Source organism: Rhinolophus sinicus, linkage group LG07, assembly GCF_036562045.2.
Source record: "Rhinolophus sinicus isolate RSC01 linkage group LG07, ASM3656204v1, whole genome shotgun sequence".
NCBI classification, from domain to species: Eukaryota; Metazoa; Chordata; class Mammalia; order Chiroptera; family Rhinolophidae; genus Rhinolophus; species Rhinolophus sinicus.
In genome coordinates, this window is record NC_133757.1 from 36,117,217 (window position 1) to 36,145,192 (window position 27,976).

The following is a 27,976-nucleotide window of genomic DNA, read 5'->3' on the forward strand; positions in this document are numbered from 1 at the left end:
TGATTGTATCACAAGACTTCTAAATTTAAAGAAACTTTAAAGATTATTATCTACTCATTCAAAACTCAATTTCCTTCTATACAAATCAAATAGTCATGTAGCTTATGCTTCAGCCAAGTTAACATGGGCTTAAATATTTTTTGAAGAAATCTTTTGTTGCACAAAAATTCTTATATATATAAAATATAAGTATATTGTTCTCTAATATGTATTCATTGCACTTTAAATTTATCTGGCTCTACTGGGAATTGCTTCATTTCATTATGTGAAAATCAACAATCAATAATAGAGATGTGCCTGAGCTAACCATATTTTTCATATAAAGAAATGTTACTCATGTAGAAGTATAACAAAATTGTAATTAACAAAAACATTAAAACTCTGTTTAAAAAATGAAACTAATACAAGTAATTATAAACATTTACAACTTTATGATTTTGTGTATTTTTTTGTACCAAAATGGCAACTTGCAGTAAAAGCTACTTTTTAATGAGTGCTCACTAATCTAGAGTTTACTCTAATTTTAACTACCAATATAGTGAATGATTGTTTTTTCTGGAAAGATGTACATTCATATATTAATATTGCAAATTTCAGGATGCTGGGCGGCATGTGATTTTACTTTGTATTTCCTGATTTTTCCACAGTAAACAAATCTTACAAATATTATTTTAAGGTGCTATAAAAACTAAATTATCCTATTTGTCTTGTTTTTTCTTTTTCTTTCATTTCTTAATTTTTCAATTAAAAAAATTATTGGGAAATACTGGGGAACAGTGTGTTTCTCCAGGGCCCATCAGCTCTAAGTCATTGTCCTTAGATCCATCCATGGAGGGTGCTGCTCAGCTCCAAGTTCAGTTGCAATTCCCAATCTTTAGTTGCAGGGGGAGCAGCCCACCATCCCATGCGGGAATTGGACTGGCATCCTTGCTGTTAAGAGCTCACGCTCCAAACAACTGATACATTCGGCTGCCCCTCTGGAAGCCCAGTGGTAGCTCATTGCCCCCAATCCAGTTGTGGCGGTGCAGCCCACTGGCCCATGTGGGAACCGAATCAGCAACCCTGTTGTTCAGAGCTCACGCTCCAACAAACTGAGTCATCCAGACGCCCAGCTTTTATTTTTCAATAGTTGTTATTTTCATATATGTTTGATAAATGAGTAAAGGCACTTCCATAGAGTTCTGAGATTTCAGTGCTTAAAGTGAATTAGTCTATATGACATGTATACAAGTACCATCAATTAGAATTTAAACTTAATGAAGAGGTAAATGTTAATACAGAAAATAAAAAAAAAAATAAACATTTTATTTATGAACAGACTACAAATCTTTTATAGTATCACACAGATCATCACTGCATTGCAGTAACAAAGTCTTCCTAAGCAAAACAGCAATTTTTCAGAGTATAGCTAACTGGGAATACACCTATTTTTGGCAATACGTTATCCATATTAGAGGTGTTTTTTTGTTGTTGCTGTTGTTGTTGTGTGTTTTTTAATAAAAATGTAGCAACAAAATGTACTTCTAATACTTGCTAAATAAAAATATTATTTAAAAATATTTGGAATTTTGGTTGCAAATCTAACTATTCATTTTGTAAAGTTATTAGGAAATCTCCCTCAAAGTTGAATACTGTCTTTAGTAACAAAATAGTGTTGAAAAATCAGGGGATTTGCAATGTCAAGTATATGATATGAACAGATGTTACAGTCTACACTTATGAATGCAAGTTCAACAGATAAAGATTGATACACCAATTAAATTATGATCACCCTGAAAATTAGCATAATTTCCAGTAAAAAAGAGGCTATTTTCCCAAGCTTATTAATGATAGGCAGATAAGGCAATGTACAGATTCAATGCAATTCCTATCAAACTACCAAGAGCATTTTTCACAGAAATAGAACATATAATCCTAAAATTTATATGGAACCATAAAAGACCTCGGATAACCATGGCAATCTTGAGAAATAAGAACAAAGTGGGAGATAAAACGATACTGACATCAAATTACACTACAAGGCTACAGTAATCAAAACAGTATGGTACTGACATTAAAACAGACACATAGATCAATGGAACAGAATAGAGAGCCCAGAAATAAATTCATGCCTATATGGTCATTTAATCTACAAAATGGAAGCAAGAGTCTACGGTGGGGTAAAGACAGTCTATTCAATAAATGGTACTGGGAAACCTAGACAGACACATGCAAAAAAATGAAGATGGACCACCTCCTTACACCATATACAAGAATAAATTCAAAATGGATTAAAGATTTAAATGCAAGATCTGAAACCATAAAATTCCTAGAAGAAAATATAGGAAGAAACTTCACAGACATTACCCAGAGTAAGATTTTCACTGATATATCCCCTCGGGCAAGGAAAGTAAGAGAAAAAATAAACATGTGGGAGTACATCAAACTAAACTGTTTTTTCACAGCAAAGGAAATCATCAATAAAACAAAAAGGGGTCCTACTGAATGGGAGAAGATATTTGCTAATGATACATCTGATAAGGGGTTAATATCCCAAATTTATAAAAAACTCACTCAATCTAACTCCAAGAAAAACAAACAACCCAATTAAAAAATGGGCAGAGGACATGAAGAAACATTTTTCTGAAAAGGACATACAGATGGCAAACAGACATGAAAAAATGCTCAACCTCACTAATCATTAGAGAAATGCAAATAAAAACCACAGTGAGATACTACCTCATCCCAGTAAAAATGGCTATCATCAATTAATCAACAAACCACAGGTGCTGGCGAGGATGTGGAGAAAAGGGAACCCTTGTGTACTGTTGGTGGGATTGCTGATTGGTGCAGACACTATGGAAAACAGTATGGAGGTATCTCAAAAATCTGAAAATGGAACTACCTTTTTTTTTTTTTTCTTTTCTGTTTTTTTATTTTATTTTTTAATTTTTTTTAAAATTTATTGTGGTGACAATTGTTAGTAAAATTACATAGATTTCAGGTGTACAATTCTGTATTACATCATCTATAAATCCCATTGTGTGTTCACCACTCAGAGTCAGTTATGACCCAGTAAATCCACTCCTAGTTATCTATCTGGAGAAATCCAAAACTCTAATTCAAAGAAATGTATGCACCCTCTGTTTATTGCAGCACTATACACAATAGCCAAGACATGGAAACAACCAAAATGCCCCTCGGTAGATGACTGGATTAAGAAACGGTGGTACATTTATACAATGGAGTATTACGCAGTCATAAAGAAGAAGGAAATCTTACCATTTGAAACAATATGGATAGACCTAGAACACATTATGTTAAATGAAATGTCAGAGAAAGACAAATACATATTATCTCACTTATATGTGGAATCTAAAGAAAAGAATAAATGAATGAACTAATCAGAAACAGTCTCAAAAACATGGAGGAAAAACTGAGGGTTGCTAGATGGGAGGGGGGATGGGGATAAGGGGGAAGGTGACAGGATTAGAAAGCACAGTCGGTAACCACAAGATTGCCAGGGGGATATGAAAGTCAATTTGGGGAATGTAATCAATAATGTTTTAAAGATTTTGCAGGGTATCCAATGGACACTTGTCTCATTAGGGAGACCACCTCAGGGATGATGTAGATGCCTGATCACTGCATTGTACACATGAAGCTGAAGCTGAATAATGAATGTCATCTACAGTTATATATGTATATGTATATATACATATACATATACATACATACATATATGTATATATGTATGTATGTATATGTATATATATACATATACATATATGTATATATACATATATATGCGTATATATATACATATACATACATATACAATGCGGAGTACAGCATTAGGAATAGAGACTGTTGAAATGTAATGGCTCTGTGTGATGTCAGAGGGGTAGTGGATGGGGGTAGAGGGGTTGCCACTGTGTGAGGGACATAAAAGATAAATGTCTAATTATTACATTGTTTTGTGCACCTGGAACTAATAAAAAAATGATAAAAAAAAGGAATATATCGGCAGAGAATGTATTTTGTCAGATGCACCCTCCTGGCATCCCTGTAGTAATGCATAACATTTAATATTCACTATGACTACAAAATTATAATAAAAATACAAACCACCCACTATGAAAAAAAAATCAACATTACACAATTCCAATAACTAGTGTTTAGATTCTGCATATATTCTGGAGCACCAAGATAATTTCAGTCACTGTGCTCTAAGTCTACCTTTCATAGCAATGTTTTTTGGTTATGTAACAAAAATAATTTAAAACAGATATATAACATAATTATTTCTGATAATTAAGTACAAATACATAATAAAATAATTTCAATAAATAAACTGAAGCAAAACACTTTCTACCGAATCACTAAAGCAATAAAACATTTTCAGTAAGTATGTGCTGTTATGTAATCAATATCTCATAAACAAGTGAAATACAGATGAAGGCTATGAAAATAAAAGTATCAAATACAAATACTATATTGAAATCACAGAACGCAATTTATGATCGATTCAGATGCAGAATACTTAAAAGATTATCTCCCAAAAATTCCAGATGACATGTGATATCAATGTGAATTTATTAGAACTCCTTCCAGATTCCTTATCTAAAGGAATAAAAAGATCTAACTCATAAGAACTAAGGGACTTGGAAAGAGACATTAGAGATTAAGAGATGCCAACAAAATTAAGGAGGATTTGGAGACCAAGACTAGTGTTTAAATGATTTAGCAAAGCTGCAAGAACTGAAGCCAAAGCAACTACTTGGGTAGAGTCAACCAGAAGCAACACTAACTGCACTTAAATTTCTTAGAAAGGTCTCAAGAACAGAATGAACTAGGTACTTCAGCAGTCAGTGTGAGTAAGGTTAGGATTAAAAAGAAAAGAAAAAAGAAAAGAAGAAACAGGATTAACTCAAACACTTGTAAAGAGATTAAGACACCAAATTGTCTTTCCTAACATAGTCAACTGATGTCAGATTTCCCCATCCATGTAACCCCCAGCACACAGAGATTAGAGACAAGTATATATGATGGAGGAAGAGGAATAAAATGGTGAGGTAGTGAGCTGAAGGTAATGAAGGGTAGCAGAATATGCCATCCCAAAATATGCCACTTTGATATATTATTTTGAGCTACAGGCACTTAAAATATAGCAAATGCAGGCAGGGAGTTTCTTTGAACTCCCCTTATCTACCTAAAGACAGATCCTCCCAAAGGAACTCCATTGTCACAGATATCCTCCCAGAGAGTTGCATCAACTAGGAAAAGATTGACTCATCATAGGAGAGGACACTAGAAGTGGACACCACACTCAGACAAACTTCATCATTAACTATCATACTCTCCAACTATTTTTCTAAGGGTTCATTTATCTTCCCTAAAAACATTTACTCTCCTCTAAGAGCCATCCTGTTTCCCTATTAAGATAGTATTTAAGCCAGAATTCTAAGCGACCTTTAGGAGTTATTCATTTTTCTCTGGTTATCTCCCATGTATACATGAGGTATACGTGTTAATAAACTTCTGTGTATTTTATTTTAACAATCTGTCTTTGCAGCTGAAAACTCAGAAGTCTAGAGAAAAAAACAAAACATGTTTTCTTTCCCACAGGACAAAAATTTGGGGACCAAAATTTGTTAAACATCAGTGTGTCCTGAGGTTATAATAAGGAAGCTGAATTGTTACTCATGATTCAAATAATAGTTCAGGGAGGTTAAATAACTTGGCTGAGATTACATAGTTAGTGTGAAGGAGACCGAGACAGTGCTTCTTCCACAAAATTACATTGATTTCTGACATGCCTCCCATGTAAAAAGTTTAGGGTATGACCCTCCATTTCTTGATAAAACAGAAACAGAATTGTGAGTTCATCGGGGCATGTAATAATGATTATCTGCAAGCAGAAGTTCTGGGTTGATGTGGAACAGTGTTTGTGATAGAACTTCACATGCAGTCTCCTGGTTCTCTAAACATTTGTGGCACAAAATCAGATATATAGGATGTGGACCAGAAAATAAAGCTTGGATACCTGCTGGTAAGGAGGGACAGCACAGAGGAGTAAAAAATTGCTAGGCAGATGCAGGAATAAAAAAAAAATAAATGATAAGCAGCTATATATTTACCCGCTATCAGAAACACACATAGGATTCAAGGTATAAAGGGAGACAGATGAATAAAAGGCAGCAATCAAATATCACAAAGAGAATCCAATAAGAAGCAATCCTTTTAGGTGTAATTTCCAGATTCCCACCTGTGAGAGAGAGTCTTAATGGAAAGAAACTGATATGAGAATTATAATACATGATTGTTGACTCTGAGAAATAGTCAACAGGAATATACGTATATGGCAAGGAAGATGGTTGGATTTGCTGGAGTTAAACGAATTTTGAACTGCAATGAGAGAAGCTCCAAATGCCTAGAGATCCTGTTACTGATAAAGAACAAGTTACAAAGAATAGGTGGGATTTTGAGCAATATCTTTTCTGAAGAGAGAACTGAATATTAAATTTTAGTTGATTCTTCCCATTTTCAGGAATTTATGGATTTTCTTTTTTAGAAGCTTCCATGAGGTTGTGTCAGCTCCTAATCCCTTCCATCCATTTGTGACTTTGTTTCTTAATTAAATTCCACGATGGCACTGGGTTTGAGTCACACTGTGGTGGAGAAGAAAAGTGCTCAACAAGCAAGTAGTAATGTCTACCAGAAGATGATAGAACTGAAGGGAGGCTGATACAAACAAACAAAGCAAACAGAAAACAAATAGATACAAATACTTCACTCCAGTTTTTCCATTCTTCATTCCAATTTTTCTTTTGAAAGGTGTCTTTCTAACTCAAAAAAATGTGGGTCAGGGAATAAACTGCTTATTATTTTATTCCAGGTACTCCGGAAACATTTCCAGTTTAATTCTAGCATCTGCCCTATCAAATAAATATTATGAATCTGTTTTGACAGATAGAACTGGCACCCATTGCCACATTTAGATGATTTCTCTTAAACCTTTTTTTTGGTTTGTTTTTTAATGTTCTCCATAATCTTCAGAAATATTTCTTCATTCCTTTAAGGAGGAAAAGTAGCTTACGTAGTGCAAATTGCAATTTTTTCTGTTGCAATGGAACCCAACAAGTGATACTAGCCATTTGAATGTGATAGAAAATTGCTAAGAATTTTTTTTTGAGAGAGAGAGAGAGATCTCTAACATGTGAACAGAGCACAAGTAGCATTTTTGCAAATTGGCTGTTTGACAGTACCCGTGTAGAGAGGCACTGAAGTGTCCTTTTTTGAACATGAAGCAAGGAGATTGCTTTTCCTTCTCATGCTCTCATGGGACTCACTCAAACACCTAATAGTGCTTTTCAGCCTTGAACGCATTCCTAATGGAATTCCCCGTACTCAAGAGTGCTTTCACTTGCCTGGGTAGAGGCTCCAGATGCAGCCTGTACAAATACACTTTTTTTTCATACTGTTCACAGGAATTGGAAGAATTTTCAAAATACCAGAATATCTCAAGTCAGAATTATGCATGTAGCAGCAGTCAGGAAAGCACTGAGCAGAAGGAACAGTGGCCGTAAATCAGATACAAATCACATTAATAAATTGAGATAAGAGATATGAAATAAAATAAATTCCAGTTCATCAGAGAAGAGAGGATTTCTTTTAATTTGGGAATGAATTTAAAATCAATATAAGTATAACAGACTCATAACTAGAAATTTGGCAAGGTAGGGAATTAGAAAAAACAAATTAAGAGAAACAGAAAAACTATATACCTCTACTTCAAGTCTCTAAGTTCTAAGAAGTCTTAATCGATTGCATTTTCATCCACAATGAACATGTCCATAAAGCTTTTACAAACATCCCATCAAGAACTGTACCTTTTTATGGGGCTACTCAAAGAGTATTTGATGATAGTAAATAAGAATGTATAAATAGTAATCTCTCAGGCCAAACATCTTAGATAAATCAAGGCCATACTGAAATTGAGACTCTTCTCTGTGAAAAGACTCCTAATTGTCACAGTAATCAGATGAGGCTGAAACTGGGATGGGATTGTGAAATTTCACAACACAAGAAAACTTGTCTTTTTTCTTTCATAAATTTTGTTCAACACAGCTATTTTTGGAATCAAACAAAAGGAATAACTGCCAATAATCTCATGGTAGTCAGAATTTTTGAGTAATAAAATTATTCTAACTTTCTGTATGCCAGAATCTTTCATTTTTTTTGTTACCTTCAGAAATCGAAGGACTCCATTTACTGAAAATGGACTCCTAGAAAAAGTTTCAAAATATGTTATGTGCGAGTCTAGCAATTGAACCTCATTTCCTGTTATTAGCAGCATTCTCAAGACCGAAGTTGGATATTGAGAAAGAAGTGATAGAATTTGATTATATGGAATGTTTAGGAAAAAAAAAAAGTAAAATCACATACTGCTTATGACATTTTACATTTGTCTCTTTCTAGAAGGACTTTTCTATCTCTTGAAAAATAAAAACAATAGGACTCTTGGTTTTATTTTTCATAAAACTAGTTATTAGCCAGTAGGTAGACTTCCACTGTGATATATTCATGAGAATAAACTAGCCGTAGAATTTTAGCCTGAAGCAAATGGTACAGATGGAGCTGCTTTTTCACCTTTGTACAGACCATGAGTTTTTTAACCATTTACTTCTCAAAAGTTCAGTTTTCAGTAGGGAGCTTCCATACGAGTGTGTGCAATTCACATTCAGTTCTGAAACAAAACTGTTTACCCATAAATTTGTCAAAAGTATATTCTTGACGTATGTATGCCCTGGCAACCAAGAGCTTGAGGTATTCCTTTAAAGATCTCTTGTGGTAGAATGACATTAGAGGTTGAAACAAAGACAAAGCCATGGGAGAAACAGATCTTTAATGGTTATGGGAAGAGAATTATAAAGTCTAGTCAGTGAGGTGTTACCATTGGTGGAGTTTGCTGACTTTCATCTCTTATAGGTGTTCAGACAAATCAGTTATGTAGTAATTTGAATCTAGGCAATACAGACTGTGAAGCCACTTGACACAGAAATAGTAAGTGGGGCTCAGTGAGTCCCATCAGTGTCAGAGTACAATCCAGTCAGCATCCTGATCTGGAACTTGCTGGTCATTAAGAACTTCATCAACTTCAGAAGGCAACTGCAAACATGTCCTAACAAGGTCATTGAAAACATTGAACATGGCACAAAAGCGTTTTAATTAATGAGTGTGCATTTTTTTACACTGAACCGGTTTAGAACTGTATATATACATATTGAAGGAAATCATACTACAGCTGTAATATGTGAATTCTATGAATATTTGCTATTTTAAATTCTTAAAATATTTAGAAAATTTGTCTTTTTGGATAACATTTCTACTTTGTCGTCCAAATATAAAATACATAATTAAGTAATTGATTTAAATTTGTGGTGTTAAAATTAGACTTAACTTAGATCTAATTTCATATGGTAGAGGCTACAAGTTGCCACCAAATATCCATTTTTCCCTTTTACTTTAGCTGCAAAAATCACAATTTTTTAGTTGTAAGTCTGAAAAAACCGTAAAACCCTTTACTCTCCTCTCAAGTTATTTGTGACTTCAGGACTTAGTTTTTAGTACTTTGATGTAAGTATAGTGTTGTGTAAAACTCTCTGAAAGTGTCTTTAGAGGCACAGAGCTTCTCTGTTTTTCCTGTTTTCGCTATTCACTTCTCTGGACTTGAACTCTAGTGACTCCAGCTCAAGAGAACATTTCAGGTGGTGAACTCACAATGTAATATATAGATAATGTGTTATAGAAATGTATACCTGAGACCTATATACGTTCACTAACCAATGCCACCGCAGCAAATTTAATTGGAAAAAAAAAAGAACCATTGCAGACCAGGAGGATGAGGGTTCAAGCTTAGCGATGGACGAATGGGAAACTGGGAGGAGCCTGAGTTAATAAGGACGTCAGAGAGGCACAATATTAGCTGCTTTTTCCCTACATCCAGATTTCCTATTTAGGAAGCAAACTGCCATCTTTATCTAAGTTATTACCATTTTGGGATTTTATGTTCCAGGAAGACAAGTGATATGATAAACTAGTTTATATTACAAGTCAGGGCATTTCAAAGGTTTTAAAAATCACTGCAACAACTTTTACTTTATTAGCTTTATTAACCTACTTAAGTACACATGAAGTGGTGCCTTTTAGTCAAAGTAATTACAAAGGAAATTATGTGTATCAATTATTTTTAAAGTTATTTGACTAGTCAAGTTTGTAAAAAGATCCATATATTAATCAAAGTCACCATCTTTTCTTAAAATCGTGGTCAAAAGTTGCTAGTGGTACTAGAAGAATACGTAATAGGATTTTGTAGATTGAATCCAGAAAATAAAGAAACTGAATTTCTAATAACTCAATGTCCTAGACTTCTTTGGAAAACAACAACAAAAAATTGTAGATATACACAAAAAACTTTTCTTAGTGAAAATGAACATTTTCTAAAGTAAACCAATCTCATAACCAAAGTGATTTGGCAAAAACAGACTATTTGAAAATTTGGGTTTTAAAGCAAGTATTTTCCCTGATTTTAAAAGAGTGCAGCATAATAGACTACATTTCATTTTAAAACTTTTATTTTTATCTCTAAAACATTAGTTATTATGAAATCCCTAATCTTTTCACACTGTTTTACTAATAAGTTAATCTAACATTACTCCCACATAGAATTATAAAAATGTAAAAGTGTGTGTTCAATTAGATTAGATTTCTGACAAACATTTTTATATTAATAGAATGTAATTTTGAACTAATATTAAATCAAGTTAAGCATATTTGGATGCTTGGATTGGTTTTAACGAATGTGAAATACTGAAATATGGTTATCACACATAATTTTAAAACATTTTCTTTTGATCGTTATTTTTATATGTTCGAGTAGCTATGTCTTTGGGTCATGTTTGCAAATGTCTTCATTTTTGCCTGTTTAAGAAGTTGTAAAAAGAATGTTCATGACTATAGAACATGATATTATTACTACTCATTAGGTTTGTTGGCGTTTCAGACTGACTTAAATCACATTTCACTCTGTAATGCGGAAGTTATCAAAAGTCATGTTAATATAGGCGATTAAAAATATATTAGGATCAGTATTTATTGAAAGGCAAGGAAAACTGCATGCAAAGAAAGAGAATGTGCTTTTGTTTAAGAGTAAAAGAGAGTGGTTTTATCCTAAAGTACCTGATGTATTCAGAATGTGAATTTAAAATCTTAAATGATCAAATCTAAAGTAATATAGAACGTTGTAGATTTCTGGAATGAGAGTTTAATTATCTTAGATTACAGTTTTTGCAAATAATGAATCTGAGGAAAAAGGCAGAGAAATTTGTTAAAATTTTGCCAAGGTGGGTCAGTGTTGGTGGTTGCTACATTAAGATCAATAATGTTAAAGAAGTTTGGGAATCTTTTACTGCTAACAACAATACAAAAGTAGATATCTTGTTTTTTTCTATAAATATAATAAATTAATCTTGGACTATTCAATCTGATCTTAACAAGAAATAAGAAGAGGTTTTTTTTGTTGTTTGTTTGTTTGTTTGTTTGTTTTAACTTCCATATCATCTACTCAAGTAGCAGAGATTCTATAGTTCACCAGAATAACTTTATATGCATTGTGCTGAATTTGTCATCCTCTGGATTATTCTTTAACCTTTGTAAGAGCAAAAATATCTTAATATTGATTCTTATTTTCTATGTTAATTTAAAATATTGTATTGTTCCTTGATCAATAATAGGTAGTGAAGCTACAATCTTTCATTGTTTTCAGGTACTGATGCTCCTATCTTAATCAAGTGAATAAATCTCTAATAACACTTTTATGTTGTCTTCCAAAGATGAGGTCCTAAAATTCAGAAAATATAATTTTCAGGGTGTATTTTATACCTGACATTGTCTTTTTTATGTCTCAAATGGCCACAGGGAAAATCACAAATGTTTGTTATTTCATTCTGTACAATAACTGATGCTAAAAATAATTGTACTTCTTTGATGTGTTCCACATTTTTTACACAGTTTAACACTATTGTGAGAGTTATAGGAGAAGATATCAAATGAAGGATTTTCCTAAGATAATTCTGTTCAGGTCAAACATATGTTTATAAATCTCTAGAGTATATAACCTCTGAACTGCATACATTACACATACATGTACATACACGCACACTCACACACACTTGAGAGATATGCATAATGCGTATATAGAAATATATATATATCAGAGACTATGCACTCAGGAGATTTATTAATACCCTTATTGGTTATGGTTCACTTCAGGAAAACATTATTATAAATTCTTAGGAACAGTTATATGTTATACTCTAATAGGATATTTTATTATGAGCCACTCTGATATGTTTACTTCTAATAAATGTACCACAGCTACTTCACGCTGTCCTGTCTGCAACAGGTAAGTTTTACTTTCTTTTCATGCTTCCCTAAAAATTCTGTTATAAGCATTAGGCTAGAAATTTGACTTTCAACAAAGAAGGATAGTTTTAGAATCTCAATGGAAAGAACGAAAAAGAAAAATGCTAGAAATTAGATAGAAAGAACACAGAACTAACTGATAGATTTTATTTTTTCATTTGAGTCTTGAAGAGGATGAAAAGTTTAGAGCAGGGAGATCAAGAGTTGAACTCGGCTGGAATCAGGCTGCTATTCTTCTGTTCCCCCTGTCCCCCCCAATAGAATGTGAACTTGGGCATTCTCTCAACAATCCTCAACTCTACTAGCTACACTTTTCCTTATGTATCACACGAGGAAAATGACTTCCTAGGTAATCTATGTAAAAGGTTCAGTTCAATAACTGACATGTAATAAGAATTAAATACATTATAAATCTTATCATAAAAAGGAAATTCAAATGGGGAACAATAAAATTATATCTCAGCTACTCTGACATGTTTAATAGCATTGACATTTAATTATGGAGAAACATTGAGTTGTCAATAGCCAGAGGACAAAGCTAACTGTTAATATTTAATTATTAATACATGGTATCTCTATATTTGTGCATCTTTACATTCAAATTCCTCATGTGAGAACTTTACAAGTCACCCTGTAGCTTCAAATATATGTTGAAGATGTAAAAGCAAGAGTTTTTAAATTTTGATGCATATAAGAATCATCTGTGGAATTTTAAAAGCAGACATGATCCTAGATCTGCTGAATCAAAATGTCTGAAGTATTTTTACAAATCACCACCAAAGAATTCAGTGAGTGGTAAAAGTTGAAAGACTGATCACATTTACTGAAGATTTCACATGAAAGACACTGCCAATTTACTCATTTTCTAGCTTTACCAAACAAATGAGTTTGTGAACACATAAAATCAGGAGAGAATATTTTAGTTAGATGCTCCAAAGCTGGCACTTTTCCCATAGACAAGTAATGAAGTAATGCCCCAGAACTCAAGAATTAATTGCAGGATCTGACTTGCATTTCAAGTACAAGTGTTTATAACTACAGGGTTTATCTCAGTCTCTCAATACTTATGTCTCTTGCTTGCTCTTTTAAGTTTCTTTAAGGAAATTTTTCAAACATACAAAGCAGGAAATACTGTAATATGCTCCATTTTTCCATTACCCAGCTTCAAAATGATCAACTCAGGTCTATTCTCATTTTATCCATAACTTCATCACTCTGATCCCAGCACTGATTCCCACCACTGTATTTATTTTCTGAGCAAATCAGAAATGATTTATCTTAAAAGTAGAAATTGAAATAAAGTATTATTTTATTTAACTAAAGCTGTGTCTGCATTAGCAATAAAGCACATTAGCAAGGAACACTTAAAACAATTAACCCCAAAATCATTGTCTGTCATTTTGGAGAGGACAGATCTCTAGGATAAATTGCCCCAGAGAAGCTTCTTATGGCACAATACAGGAGAAAACAAAAGCAAGGATGCTTATAATGGAAGAATTGCGCATTGGCTATCCAAAGGTTTAGGGGTGAAAAAGGCTTGAGAATAGTGGGAAATTACAAAAGAAATGATTTTCAAACTAGATTAAAAATATCTCCCTAATTTGCCTGCAACAGTGTGCAAACCAATCGTGTTTTGTTAACAATCCACAACTAATAAGGTGAATGCCACATTATTATATCTAAAGTGATAATTACTTTCCACAGTGTTTATTCCACAACTTTGAAGAGTCTCATTCCATTCTAATGCCAAAAATCCTGTGCTTCTTTCTATTTTTTGATGCACCATGCATTTGACAAACATAACCAATAACAGATGAAAAGAAAGGTCACTCATGTTTTACATTCTTCCTTCACTCTTTTATTTTTCTATTTCTAATTTTTTTCTTAACATGATGTTTTAAAACTTCTTCTCTAGAGATATCCAATGTTATTAAACTTGATGTATATATTTCTCCATATATATATATATATAGAGAGTATGTAAGCACAAACCTATATATGATTTGTGTTCAATTTTTTTTAACTAAAACAAAACAGTTCTATACATACTAGTTTATGATTTATTTTTTAAAATTATGTTATGGTCATCTCAAAGTAAGCAAATATTTATATTTTCCAGTTTCTGTATGCATGCTTGTATATGTCCATATATAATTTTGTACTAATTGAAGTACATAATACATGCTAAATTGGTTTTCTAAATGTAATATTTTAGCTCTTTTCTTCCCCTCCTTCGTCTATTTTAGCCCTTTTCCTCCTGCTCTACTTTCTTCTTTGCCATCTCTTCCTCCTCTGTCTTCTTCACTTTTATTTTTAACGATCTTTTCCTCATTCTGGTAAACATAATCAAGTTAGGAATCAGATCATTTAAATTCAAATCCTGGTTCCACCAGATATGTAGCCTAGAGCAAGATACCATTTCCTAACTTGTAAAGTGAGGATAATAGTAGTCTCTACATTATAAGGTTATTCTAATCATAATATTCATATATAAAAAGTACTTAATATATTGCCTGGTAAAAAAAACATTTAGGCAACATCAACTGTTATTAACTGTCCCCTGCTTACCTTTCCAGCTTTACTTGCTATGTTTTTCACTTGTATCACACAGCATTCCAGCCACACTGGCCTTCTCTATGTTCCTTAAACAGTCCAAGCTCTTTTCTTAGCATCTTAGCACTTGTCTCACTTTTGTCTTTCACTTAATATTTATTTATGCATCATTTTCCTCATCTTGCCCACTGAAATGTAAGCTTTGAGAAATGGGGAAGCTGGATGTTTTTGTTCTACACTGTGACTCTACTCCTTAATGTCATGTCTGAAAAAGATTCTCTCATTTAACATGTACTTGTTGAATAAATACACGACTTCGTTTTCTATTTAGCCTTGGAGTAACTCATAACAATAGGTACTGTTGCCTCAATTTAATAAATAATGAATGTGAGGCTAGATGTTGTCTTGAAAGTTATAGTAAGCTGTTGAGTTGGGCTTGAATACAATTTTCCTTTCTGTATGTCTAGTGTTTTTCCCACTGTTTCTTAAATTGTATTTATCTTTTTAATACATACACATTCAGTCTCATCAATAAGACTGTAAATCTTTTTGAATCATGCATTTTACTGTTTTTTATGCTTTTGTCTCCTATTATATGTGTGTGTGTGTGTGTGTGTGTGTGTGTGTGTGTGTGTATAAAATCACTTTTTCTAAGCTTACTATAAAATGTCATTTGTTTGTGTAAGTGTTTGTGGTTAATTTTATTTTAGCAACAGTTATGCAAGGGATATAGAAGGCACTCTTAAGAGGCATTGATGATTCTGAACCTGTATCTGTATAGTAGATTAAAAGTAAATCTCAGGCAAGGAAATGAGAGGCAGAAGACAAAGGGAAGGAAACATAGTTAATGCTACAGCAATTCAGGAGCAGGAGACAGTTGCTGCTTGTGAAGTAGGGGAAACTAGGGCAGATACTGCACTGGGATCATGGTGGCCAAAGGAAGGTAAGTGGGATATTTCAGACAAGGATAGAAACAGAGTACAGATAATGTTAATAAATAAATGAATAAATAAATAAACAAATAAATAAAACCTCAAGCTAGTGCTTGGAATAAGCTTGACTCATGAAGCTGTACTGAAGTGAAACTAAACCAAGAGATCTCTGAAACGTTTCTCTGAAGACAAACAAGAATGTTCCTAGCTGTGTATAGCATGTACTCTTTTGAATAATCAGGCTGAAAAAACTATGGATTGTGTAATATTTGATGTTGAAAATTAACCTTCTTATATTCATGGCTAGAGTGAAATGAAGAGGAATCATGTAGAATGTGAGGCAACAAGAGGTAAAAACACTTTTTGGTCATACAGTGTTTCCCCAAAATAAGACCTAGACAGACAATCACTCTAATGCATCTTTTGGAGCAAAAATTATTAGCAGACCGGGTCTTATATATTAAATAAGACCTGGTCTTACTATATTATGTTATATCATATTATATCATATTACATCATATTATATCACATCACATCATTATATTATATTATGTTACATTATATTATATTATATTATGTTATATTAGACCCAGTCTTATAGTAAAATAAGGCAGGGTCTTATAGCAATTTTTGCTCCAAAAGACCCATTAGAGCTGATTTTTCTGCTAGGTCTTATTTTTGGGGATACATGGTATATTTTAACACTTAAAGATCTGGCATGCCTGTCTCCCTCTCTTCATTCCTACTGCAATGAATGCAGTCCAAATCTTTATTATTTACTCCCTGGATCAAAAAAGCATCCCAGTAGATTTTGTATTTTTCCCACTCAAGGTGGCAAAGTAGGGTAACTCTGTGCTTGCCTCATTTCATACCACATCAAAATTATAACTCAACTATAGAACAACCATCATTGAGAATTGCCTGAAGTATTGCTGAACCAAAGCCCAACAACTAAGGACATACAAAAGAAGACACATCAAGACTTGTAGAAGGGGCACAGACACGGAATAGGCTGGTCCCACACCTGCGTGTGACCGTTAGAAATTAAGAGGGATATCTCAGCTGTAGAGTTCCCCCTGGAGAAACAAAGGGTCCCAGTCACACACCAGGCTCCCCAGTCCAGAGTTCCAGCAAGGGACAGAAGTCCCCATTACCACTGGCTATGAAAACCAGTGGAGACTGTGGCTGAGATGAGGGCAGTTGGAGCCCTGGGCACTCCTCTTAAAGGGCTTGCCCACAGATTTACTCACTGATGGACTCATGCCCTCTGAGCTCCAGTGCTGCTGCAGAAGCTTGAAAGGTGCCAGGGACAGACAGGAAATAACTTAGTTGCCTGCTTCAGTGCAAGGGCTGGAGTGGCAGCTTTCTCCTAGATAGAAGAGCTGGTGGAAGCCATTGTGTCTTCGCTGAGCGCTCCTCCATCCTACTATGCAGGCACAGGCTGCTGCCATATCTGAGTTCTCATCAACCTGGCTAACACCATTAGTTTGGCCCACACTGGTGATTCCCTGAGGCTAGACCCCACACAACTTTCGGGCCCACCCAAGCCTCTTCCAGTGGCTTTTCATACAAATGGCCTGTCTTGGCTCATGCTGCAGAATTTCCTAAAATCTCTCAAAGGTCTTCAGGCCTGTATAGACTAATATATATTTGCCTTCATATCATTCCCCTAGATTATGGATTTACATTTACAGGCTAACTGTATGTTTCTGTATATTTACAGAAAATAAACAAGTTACAGAGTTAAACTTGTTGCAGAGTTCACAAGTTACAAGGGGATTTTCCTTGTTTCTCAACCACTACTAATTTAAATAGAGTTCATGCCTTACTCATGTACCAAGACTCACAGAAGACATTTATCTCACATATACCAGGAGTATTCACGCCATCTCTGAATGTCTGTGTCTCAGAATGATAACGGTACATCTTCCTAGAGCCTTAATTGTAACTAATAGTCAATTATTTTAAAATTAAAATTAATGTTAAACTAATGACAGAAATACAATTCAGGACAACACTAAATTCACATTGATACTTAAAATACAAATTGCTACTTCAAAAATATTAATTTAATTAGTATGATTTGATAAACTGAAGCCCAAAAGATGATCTCTGAAGCCTTCTTAAAAAATAGATATGTAGTCATAAGAATGTTTACACAGTTTCCTATCAATGTTTCACTTGACTACAATGATAAAAACAATATATGCAATATAGGGATTTCCAATCAGAGAAATACATAAGGCTAGCAGCTTAATTAGGATTATGTGAGAAGACAATAATTACCTCTTATTCAACTTCAAATTGCTGGTATTTAGTCTCCTCAACATCAGATATAATTTGAAAAAGAAGCAATGAGAATACGGTGAAGGATGAAAAGATATAGAGAAAAATGATATTGTGTGAGACTTAGCCAGCATTTTGAAACATGCTGAAGTGATGTTTTTCATGCTGACTGAAAAAAATTACTTCTTTTCTGGGACTCAAAGATTTAACAGAAACAAATGGTATTAACTCACAAGAACATATTCATTGTGGAACATCATTTGAGACACATCGAGATGCAAGGCGTCAAAACATGCCCAAATAATACAAAGAAAACATTTACTTTCATATTTGCTACTCCTCGCAGGATGAAAATCTAAGCAGAGGTTTTAACTGGTCATTAATAGTACACACACAAAGAAAAATGTTGCATATTATAGGGTTCCATGAAGCTTATTCACTAGAAAGAAATTTTAAACTGTGTCTAAGATTTAAATGGTAATGTCTCAAGGAAGGGTAGCATTTAAATTCTTCACTTTATTTTTAATTCACTTATATCCTTTACCCTGATTGTTGTCCATAAGTGTCCCATATACCAAAATAAACTTTTAAGGATAGTAAATGAACATAGAGCTTACTGATAAGATACAAATTCCTTAGTAATAATGCCCACATCCTTTCTGTCCTAATGCACTAAGATAAAACCAACCATATCAATCAACACTTTCACAGCACTTATATAAACAAGACCAGGTTATCAAGAAAAGTGAATACGTTTTCAAGGATTTTTTTCTGAAATGTAAATCTATTAGTATTGAATCTTCCATTTTTATTAATCATGTTTTGAAGACAATGTAGCATTACAAAAAGACCACTGATTATATTTTTGATGGCGCCATACTATCAAACTTTCAGACACTCAGTATTTATGATGGGAAACAATCGTGTTCACATTGATCTTTGGAATAATTGCAGTAATCCTCTATTATGCATTAAATGAGGCAGTAATATCACCAAGCCAAATTGTCTGGGTTAATATAGTTTCTGATTTTTTCTGTTTTTTAGTGGATCATATTTTTTCCAAATGATAAAATTATGTGACATTATAAACAAACATACATACACACACAGTTGTCTATTCAAATTCTGAATTATGCAAAGCAGTATATTGAGTGAGAAACGGGAAGAATTATCCTCAGTAAATTATACGTTGCTAGATAAAATCACTATCAACTGATTTGTTAGCACATCAATAATAAACAAACAAACCAACCAAAAACTTTTCTGACTAATCTACATATATTCAACCAACCAACATCCATCTTCTCTACTCCTTCAAACATGTTTGTCATTACTCATTTGCTCCCACCAACTTTTTGCCATATCTTAAACTTACCAGCAATATACGTCCTTGGAGCCTTTGAATTTCTTTTTTCTTCTGTCTGTAATGTGCATTTTTTGGCTAAATGCATGGCTTACATCTTTAGACTTAATTTTGTACAGGGCTCTGCTCAAATGTGGTCTCCTTAGAAAAACATTCCTCTACTTGCTTAGAAAAATATTCCTCTACTGCCTCTCAACTTGTTCATCACTACTCCGTTTTCTCACTCTGCTTCCCTCTTTTTTCTCAGAGGTGGGGCCTACCTCTTCCTCCAGGTGGGGATGGTTTGCCTGTTTTCTTTCCTGATGCATCCTCAATGTTTAGAATAAGGCCTCACACAATGTAAAGCATGAGTAAGTTTATCATGAATAAATTACTAAAATGATTAAGTAATTATTAAATAATTGAGTGACTGAAATAACAGCAACAACAATTATGTGGGCATGTGTTAGTGATGATTTGTAATAGGGGAAGAGATAATTGTAATCAGGTGGTCTCCTTTATTTACCTTCTATCACAGCCATTTTGTTGTGAAGTAGAAAACAGAAATGGAAGGATAATTTTTCTAGTAAACCTTGACTAGTAGCTATTTCTTTCCTACTCAAAACCATTTTAAGATGCAACCCTCTCAGTACACATGTATGAGTATTCAAATCACTGTTTTGTAGATTTACAAATTTTCAAAAGCAAACAAGGAGAAAATACTAGCGAAAGCAAGAGTATGTAAAAGAAGATTGGTTGATGCTTTTATAATTGAAAGAGCCTAGGTGTCCTCAGTTAAGGAGGTTTCAGTAATAACCAGCCAGCTTTTAAGATTTGGGAACCAAAATTCTTGTCTGGCAAAATGTAGACTCTAGAAAACAGATACAAGTGGTCTCCTTAGAACAAGTACTAATACTAAAACAACCTGTTCTCTGGTCCATAGTGACAAGTAGTTTAGGTAGATTAACAAGAAAGCACTTTGACGTATCATCTTATCTCCACATTCTGTTTAATAAACTCATTTGTATTTTAACCAAGCTAAGTGTACTTTAATGATGTATAGCTGTGACAATTCCACCAGTCATTTATTATTGAGTTCAATTAAGAGATTCACTTTTATTTGTTCTAAGAAATAATCATGTACTCTTTGCTTAAACTGCACCATCTAATATGAATATAAATAAATGCTAGCCTTAGTGCATAATTCACAGTTTTAGGAAATAGCTATAGATGAAGTACTTTCATATTAATTACTCCACATAGCACACTTATATGCATATTTAATTGAATTACATTAGCAATTCCCATTATAAATATGTGTATTTGAATGTTTGTTTGGAAAACTGCTGTTGGAGGTATTTTAAGCTCAAAAAAGTTTCAAATCATCTGGGGATTGCTGTTTTGATCCAGTGATTGCTAAAAACCTTTACACTACTGATTATTCAAAAGTAGGAGAAGTGACCCACTTCAGGTTTCTAGTCCTGACAGAGCAAAAAATCCCTGAGCCCTATTGCCTCAGCAAGAAAGATCAATAATGTAGCAGCCTGTATTTGCTCATGAGGAATAGAAGAAGTGATAAAACTGTTCATGCTAAAGGGAAATTTGGGAACGCAAGTCCTTGGTTGGGGGGGATGGACCAAGAGAATGGTGGAAATCTAAAGCCTCAAGAGAGCATGTTTGAGGAAGAACGATGCAGACATTGCTTAGGAAGTTTCTAGAAAGAGAAAAACCCAAGGAACTTTATTCTAAAACCAGTTAATTGAACTTTGGTGCTTCTTCTATCCAAAAGTTCCTAACTAATTTCCATCAGTGACTCACTCCCCAATAAACTCCAAAATTACACAATCTAAGTATAAACAATATGTTGGATATGAAAAACAAGAACAAAACAAAAAATAAACAAACAAAAACAACCTCTAAATCAAGATCCCACATTCCCTTTCAAAAACTGTTGCTCTCGATGGATACTCCATTCCTCATGTAAAAGAATCTTGGCCTTTTTCATCATTTTAATTTACTTCTATCATCCATGTTGCCTAAATTAGAAGTCAAAATACTGGTGGTCTATGAGCCACATGAGGCACATAAATGTGTCTTTTATGGTTTAAAAAAGCAAAAAAAAAACCCAAAAAACAAACAAACAAACAAAAACTAAAATGACTTATCTCTAATATACAGAATTTCTTATTATTCTGGGGGAAAAAAAAGGAAGACCTTCTTTTCTACATGGTTACAAGTAGATAGAACCCAACAGGCTTTCCCTTCTCCTACTACAAAAGCCCATTCTTACTGCCCACTCAGACCCATCACCCACGTTCCAACAGTCTATGCACATGAAATCATTATTAGCTTCAGTCATTTGCCTTTGTAACTTATGATTTAGATACTCTCTTTCTATAGAAAAAAAAAGGTTCATTATAACAGTATCATTTGGGATTAAGTGTGTGTGTGTGTATGTATGTGTGTGTGATGCAATTTAACTCTATATAATTCAGATTTATTCCAATTAGACATAAGATTAAAATAAGAAATTTAAACAAACAGGAAAAGTACAATTAGCACAGAATGTTTTTTTCTTAAATGTGATTTTCATTTCCTCTGAAACCAGGAGTTATTTTGCATGATTGAATCTTTTCATTATCATTAATAACATCAACATTCTGAAATTTAAACAGTAAATGAGGGGTCACTAACTTTTAAAGAGCTGCTTTCCTTGTGTAAAATGTCCTAGCTTGCTGGCCTTTTTGTCTTCTGCTTTGTGAACTTCTCCTGTCCCTTGTTTTATGATCATTCCATTAGCTCCAGCAATTCCATTGCATATTGGATGCTATTTAGTAAACAAATGAGAAAAGGAAGATCATAAATGAAATATATGGGTAAGTGTCAATAAAATTCTAGATAACTTGAGGAGATAAGTAACCTATTTCATTAATGCTTAGAAACTTTTCAATTTACTTATCATTTCAGAGTTACATATTCAGAAGTTTTGCTGACCTTTTAGAAAATGATTCTTTGGCACGAACAAAAAGAAGCAGAATGCGTCATTGCATATACAGCTTCAGCAGTAATGAGCAGAGCCAAATTGTTTTCTACTACAACAGTTGTCTTACAATCACAATAATTAGAGGATTAAAATATATGAGAGATGGATTTTTTTTTTTTTTTTTTACACCAACTTAGGTCTAACACTGGCAAAAGTATTTTGGATCGTTTCAGTTTTTCTCTTCCATAATTTGTAGAAAAATTCTAGTCCTCGTCAATGTCTACACCTTTCACTGAAAATAACTAAGAATGACTTAAAGATGACTGGGAAAGGTAAACAACAGAATGACAGAGGAATTTGGGCTCATCATTTCAATGCTCTGCAATATATCCATAAGCAGTATAGCCAGAAGGCTACTCATGTCTTGTAAAAGTTACTATTTTGGCAGTTAAGAATCAAGTCAGGAGGTTATAAAGTTATAGAACAAAAGGGAAAAAAAAATATCTAATTCATTTGGATAAACAAAATTGCCACATTGAGCTAACGGTCATTTGCTTTATGTTAACTATGATGATTTTATATAACCCCATAACAAGTATTAGTTTTATTTTAATATTTTATAAGCTTGTACAGCCATATATTCTTTTTCTTAATGTTTATAAAACTTCTATTATGGTTAGAGTTGCTGTGTTCCGTAAGTGCAGTCTACTGCATATAACCATATTTTCTTTTGTCTTAAATTTGCCTTTTAATTTTTTCATATTTCAGATGTAGAATTATTCTGAGATTTGTTGATGAAAACCATCAAAGAAAGAGACAAACACTATTTAACTTAACAATAAGACAATAACTCAGAATAGAGGTGAGAGAAAAGTGCCTACAAGAATTGTTTAAAACCAAACACAGACCGATCCTTCCTGGTAAGACATATATGCTAGACCTTCTCTCCCTTTTATTTTCATGAGTAAGTTTCTATACATTTTTTTCAAAAGCTTATTATCTAAGCGTATGTCCTGCAATTCACATATAAATTATGTAGGCCACACTTTATTAGGTGCCTTATTTGAAATAATCAAAATACTTATCATAGAACCGAGAGAGAGAGAGAGAGAGAGAGAGAACTGAATCAGGAACATCCTAAATTGGTGTTCTAGTTTAGACACACTGAAAGAAACATGGCCTAAAGTCAGCTCTTTACTATGAATCTAAGAGATATGTAATTGGCAACTATAAAGAATGAAAAATATCGACATAAAAATTGAATCTTCTACTCTGCCAAGCCTCTTGATTTTTGACAATGAAAGGGAAAGGATGCTAGAAAGCAATTTCTAAATTCCCCTCAATAAGTGTTTCAAATGAAGACAACCTATAGAAACCTTCTCTCCCTCCCCTAGCTACATGCTTGGACCAGAGAAACTCCGGGGAAAGAGTGACCAAGTGAATGCATTGTTCCTTCCCACAACCTTCTCTACCTCCCTGGAAGCCTGTAAGGATCTGTAACACTCCTCTCAGTTCACACTCTGTCTCTAGAAACCGCCCTGAAAAGGATGGGGAAACATTTTCATTGAATCAGCTGTGACACCCGTTGTTGATGGCTGTTTTCAAACTACTGCGAAGACCATCAGCATCATCTTTCATTGATCAATTTTGCTAAAAAGCTCACAATAGCTTTTTAACTTTAAACCCATAAAGGATGCTTAGGATAGGCCTTCTAACCGCTCACATACATAGTGATATCCTTTTGCCTCTGAATCTGTCTATTTATGTATAATCATAGTGTTATGTTCAAACCACGATTTAAAAAAATAAATAAATAAAATATTGGGCCGGCACGGTGGCTCAGGGGGTTGGAGCTCCGTGCTCCTAACTCCGAAAGCTGCAGGTTCGATTCCCACATGGGCCAGTGGGCTCTCAACCACAAAGTTGCTGGTTCAATTCCTCAAGTCCAGCAAGGGATGGTGGGCTCCACCCCCTGCAACTAGCAACGGCAACTGAACCTGGAGCTGAGCTGCGCCCTCCACAACTAAGATTGAAAGGATAACAACTTGACTTGGAAAAAAGTTCTGGAAGTCCTGTTCCCCTTCCCCAATAAAATCTTAAAAAAAAAAAAAAAAATTGTCTTGTCCCATTGACTCAGAACTGCCTATGTATTTATTCAGTTTCTGAAAATCAGTCTGAACCAGTTGTTCTGAAGCCTTTTTGAATCCCATTCTATAGTTGTTGGAAAGCAGCCAGAATGCTGATTTGGCTGGCACTGATAGGCAGGCTTTAAATAGTTCCAGTGTATCTGTTCCTGGCCTTTCTCCTTCCAGTAAAGACTCAATACCATAAGGAATTCAGAGTGCAGTGAATGTAGAACATATTTGCCAGGAACACTATTTTAAGATTTCACTTTTTTTAGAGCAGTATTAGGTTAACAACAAAAATAAGAGAAAAATACAAAGATTTCTCATATATCCTTGTCCCTACACAGGTATAGCCTCTCCCATTATCAACATCACTCACAAGAACGGCACATCCCCCCCCCCCCCCAGGGTTTGATCAAATGTATAATGATATAGATCAATCATTAGAATACAAAATATTTTTTTACTTCCTTAAAAGTCTTCTGTGCTGTCTATTCATCTTTCCCCAACCTAACTCTAGCAACTACTAATCTTTTCATTTTCTCCATAGTTTTGCTTTTACCCGAGTGTCATGTAGTGCAATCATACAGTACATAGCAGCTTGTAGCCTTTTCAGATTGGCTTCTCTCACTTAGTAATTAGGCATTTAAGGTACCTCCATGTCTTTACATTGATTGATAGCTCATTTATTTTTGTACTGAATTTATCTGGATGTACCACAATTTATTTATCCATTCACTTATTGAAGGACATTTTGTTTGCTTCCAATTTGGGGCAATTGTGAATAAAGATGCCATAAGCATCCATGTGCGTGTTTTTGCATGTCTATGTTTTCCAGAAATAATTTTTACATATTCTCATTTTATTAAACAAGACAATATGTTCTAAGTGTGTTTTTGTGTATACCTTCTCACCTCTAAATATAATTACACACTAAACATTCTCTACATATAAGCTTGAGAAAATTTTTATTGTTTTCAGAAAACAACATGTATGTGTCTCTTTATGTGTTAACTGTGTTCTTACAACATGACCTGTTTTCTGGTTGTTGTGATGATAATGAACTCCTGGTTGAGACTAAAAGTGATATAATGAACCTGTTATGAATATGCTGCTGAGGAAAATGACCAAAGAGGGAGAGAATCTAACAGGATCCAATATGATAAAGACATTTATGGATCTGTACCTGTTAAATTTTTCATTATTTCAAATACATATGTTGAAGTACATTTAGTATACATATTCAAAAAAGGAAATATTTCCATCTGACAGAGTATAAAAATCTAGAAAGGTGTAGATGCATATAACAAAAATGGATATTCTATAAATGTACCTCAGTGACTTATATAAGAAAATTAAGTGTCAATTAATAAAATTGAGTTATTTAATATCTATGCTTTATTAGAGAATATATTTAGCAATAGAGATAGTTTAGCACTGCACATCAATAAAGTAAGCCAAAAGGTAAGTTGACACACAATACACTTACTAATTTGGCTTAATAAAGGATTTGCTATGCCTCACATTTAAGTAGCCCTGGAACCTTTAAAAATGAGTGTATATTACACTAGTAGAATGTTATACCCCAGTGTTTAATTACTACCAAGTAAAAGCCGCAAGAAAAGAGGAATTAAGAGAGTTTAAGAGCAGGACTAGAATTAACTGTCTTATTGGGCACTTTCTTACATTGCCTGAAAAAAACATGAAAAACATTTTCACGGATTGTTTCTTTCAGACTTTCAAGGCAAGGATGATTACACACTACATTATAATATCTGGCAGAGGTTCATTTGATCACCATATTCTTAGAATTTAATGTAAAAAATGTAAAACGTTTAGTCTCTGGATTGGTTATTTATACTCCTTGTGATGATACTCAAATAACTTTTGTAGCATTCTTAGTAGTTGGCAGTTTCTACAAAATATGCCAATTAAACAGTCCAACATCACTGCACCATATCATGTCACATTTTTCTAAAAGACAAATATTGAGCTTTCACAGCAGGCCACCATACAGCACTGCTATGGCAACATCTCTGTAGAGTTCCTGAGCTCCTTTGAAAAGAGGGATTGAATCAACATAAGAAGAGATAAAATATTATCATAACCATGGCTGTAATTATCTGATTGGCAGAATAAGGTCTGGATAGAATCGCACATTAAAACGAAATAATTTAGTTAAACTAATGTATTAATTCAGTTTGGCGTATCTATTCAAGGGAATTAGTGAACAATAAAATAAAATAGAGATTGGCCTCTGTCTTTTTTTTTGTTTTTTTTTTAGTCTCTGGTTAGGAAGGCCAACTGTTTTCATTGTAGAACACTTAGAAAATACAGATGTGTTCACAGAAAAAAACGGTTAACCATAAACAAACTGTAATTCTAAATGTGAGTCAGAAAATATTTCTGGTATAATGTTTTTATATATGTTTCCTTTCCTGCAGATACATATAGGGTTTATTTCCCATTTGTTTAAATGTATGTTAAAAAGCATTGTTAACTTCATATGCTTTCATGCTCAATAAGGATTGACTATTTAAGAATTTTTAAAAAATTCAAATTTTTGTGATGTAAAAAAAAAGTTGCAAAATTTAATATAGACATTTATTTATTTATTTATTTGTTTGTTTATTTATTTATTTATTTATTTTTAAACAGAGGCCAACAAAGTGGCAAACATTTGTGGCCTATTCCAAAGGAGAGAGAACAAAAAAAGTTTATGCCAACTCTTCAAAGGAGTAAAAGGAATGTTTCTAATGTAGCACAATATATTCATAATGAAGTGAAAAATGCAGGTATTGTGTATGTTACAGAAATTTTCAAAACACATGTAGGTTGAATTCTAGTAAAAAACACATCCTTTTATAATTAACACTTCTTTTGTTTTTTTCTTAAATATAAATCTGGAAAACACAATGCTTACAATACACAGACAGTACAAATCAAACAAGCACAATGGACAGTCCATTACAGAATTAGTTGACAAAATGAGCCACAGAGCACATTATCATGCTTAGAATAGTTTGAATGAGAAAACTATAATTTTATATATACATTGATATATAAAATTATAGTTTTCTCATATAGTTTTTACACAGTCACAGGATGAGGAGTACAGCATAAGAAATAGAGTCAGTGGAATTGTAACAGCTATATCCGATATCAGAAGGGTAGTAGATTGGGGGAGGGGGTTATCATTTTGTGAGGGGTATAAATGTTTAGCTATTACATTGTTTTGTACACCTGCAACTAATAAAAAAAAGAAAAAGAAAACGACACTAAAGAGATT

At 33.5% G+C, this 27,976-nt stretch overlaps 1 protein-coding gene across 1 annotated transcript in view; it reads right to left on the reverse strand.

Annotated features, from left to right (window-relative positions):
* PCDH15 (protocadherin related 15) overlaps positions 1–27,976 on the reverse strand; it is a 1,312,736-nt gene that overhangs the window by 465,084 nt on the left and 819,676 nt on the right. The window lies entirely within an intron of this gene.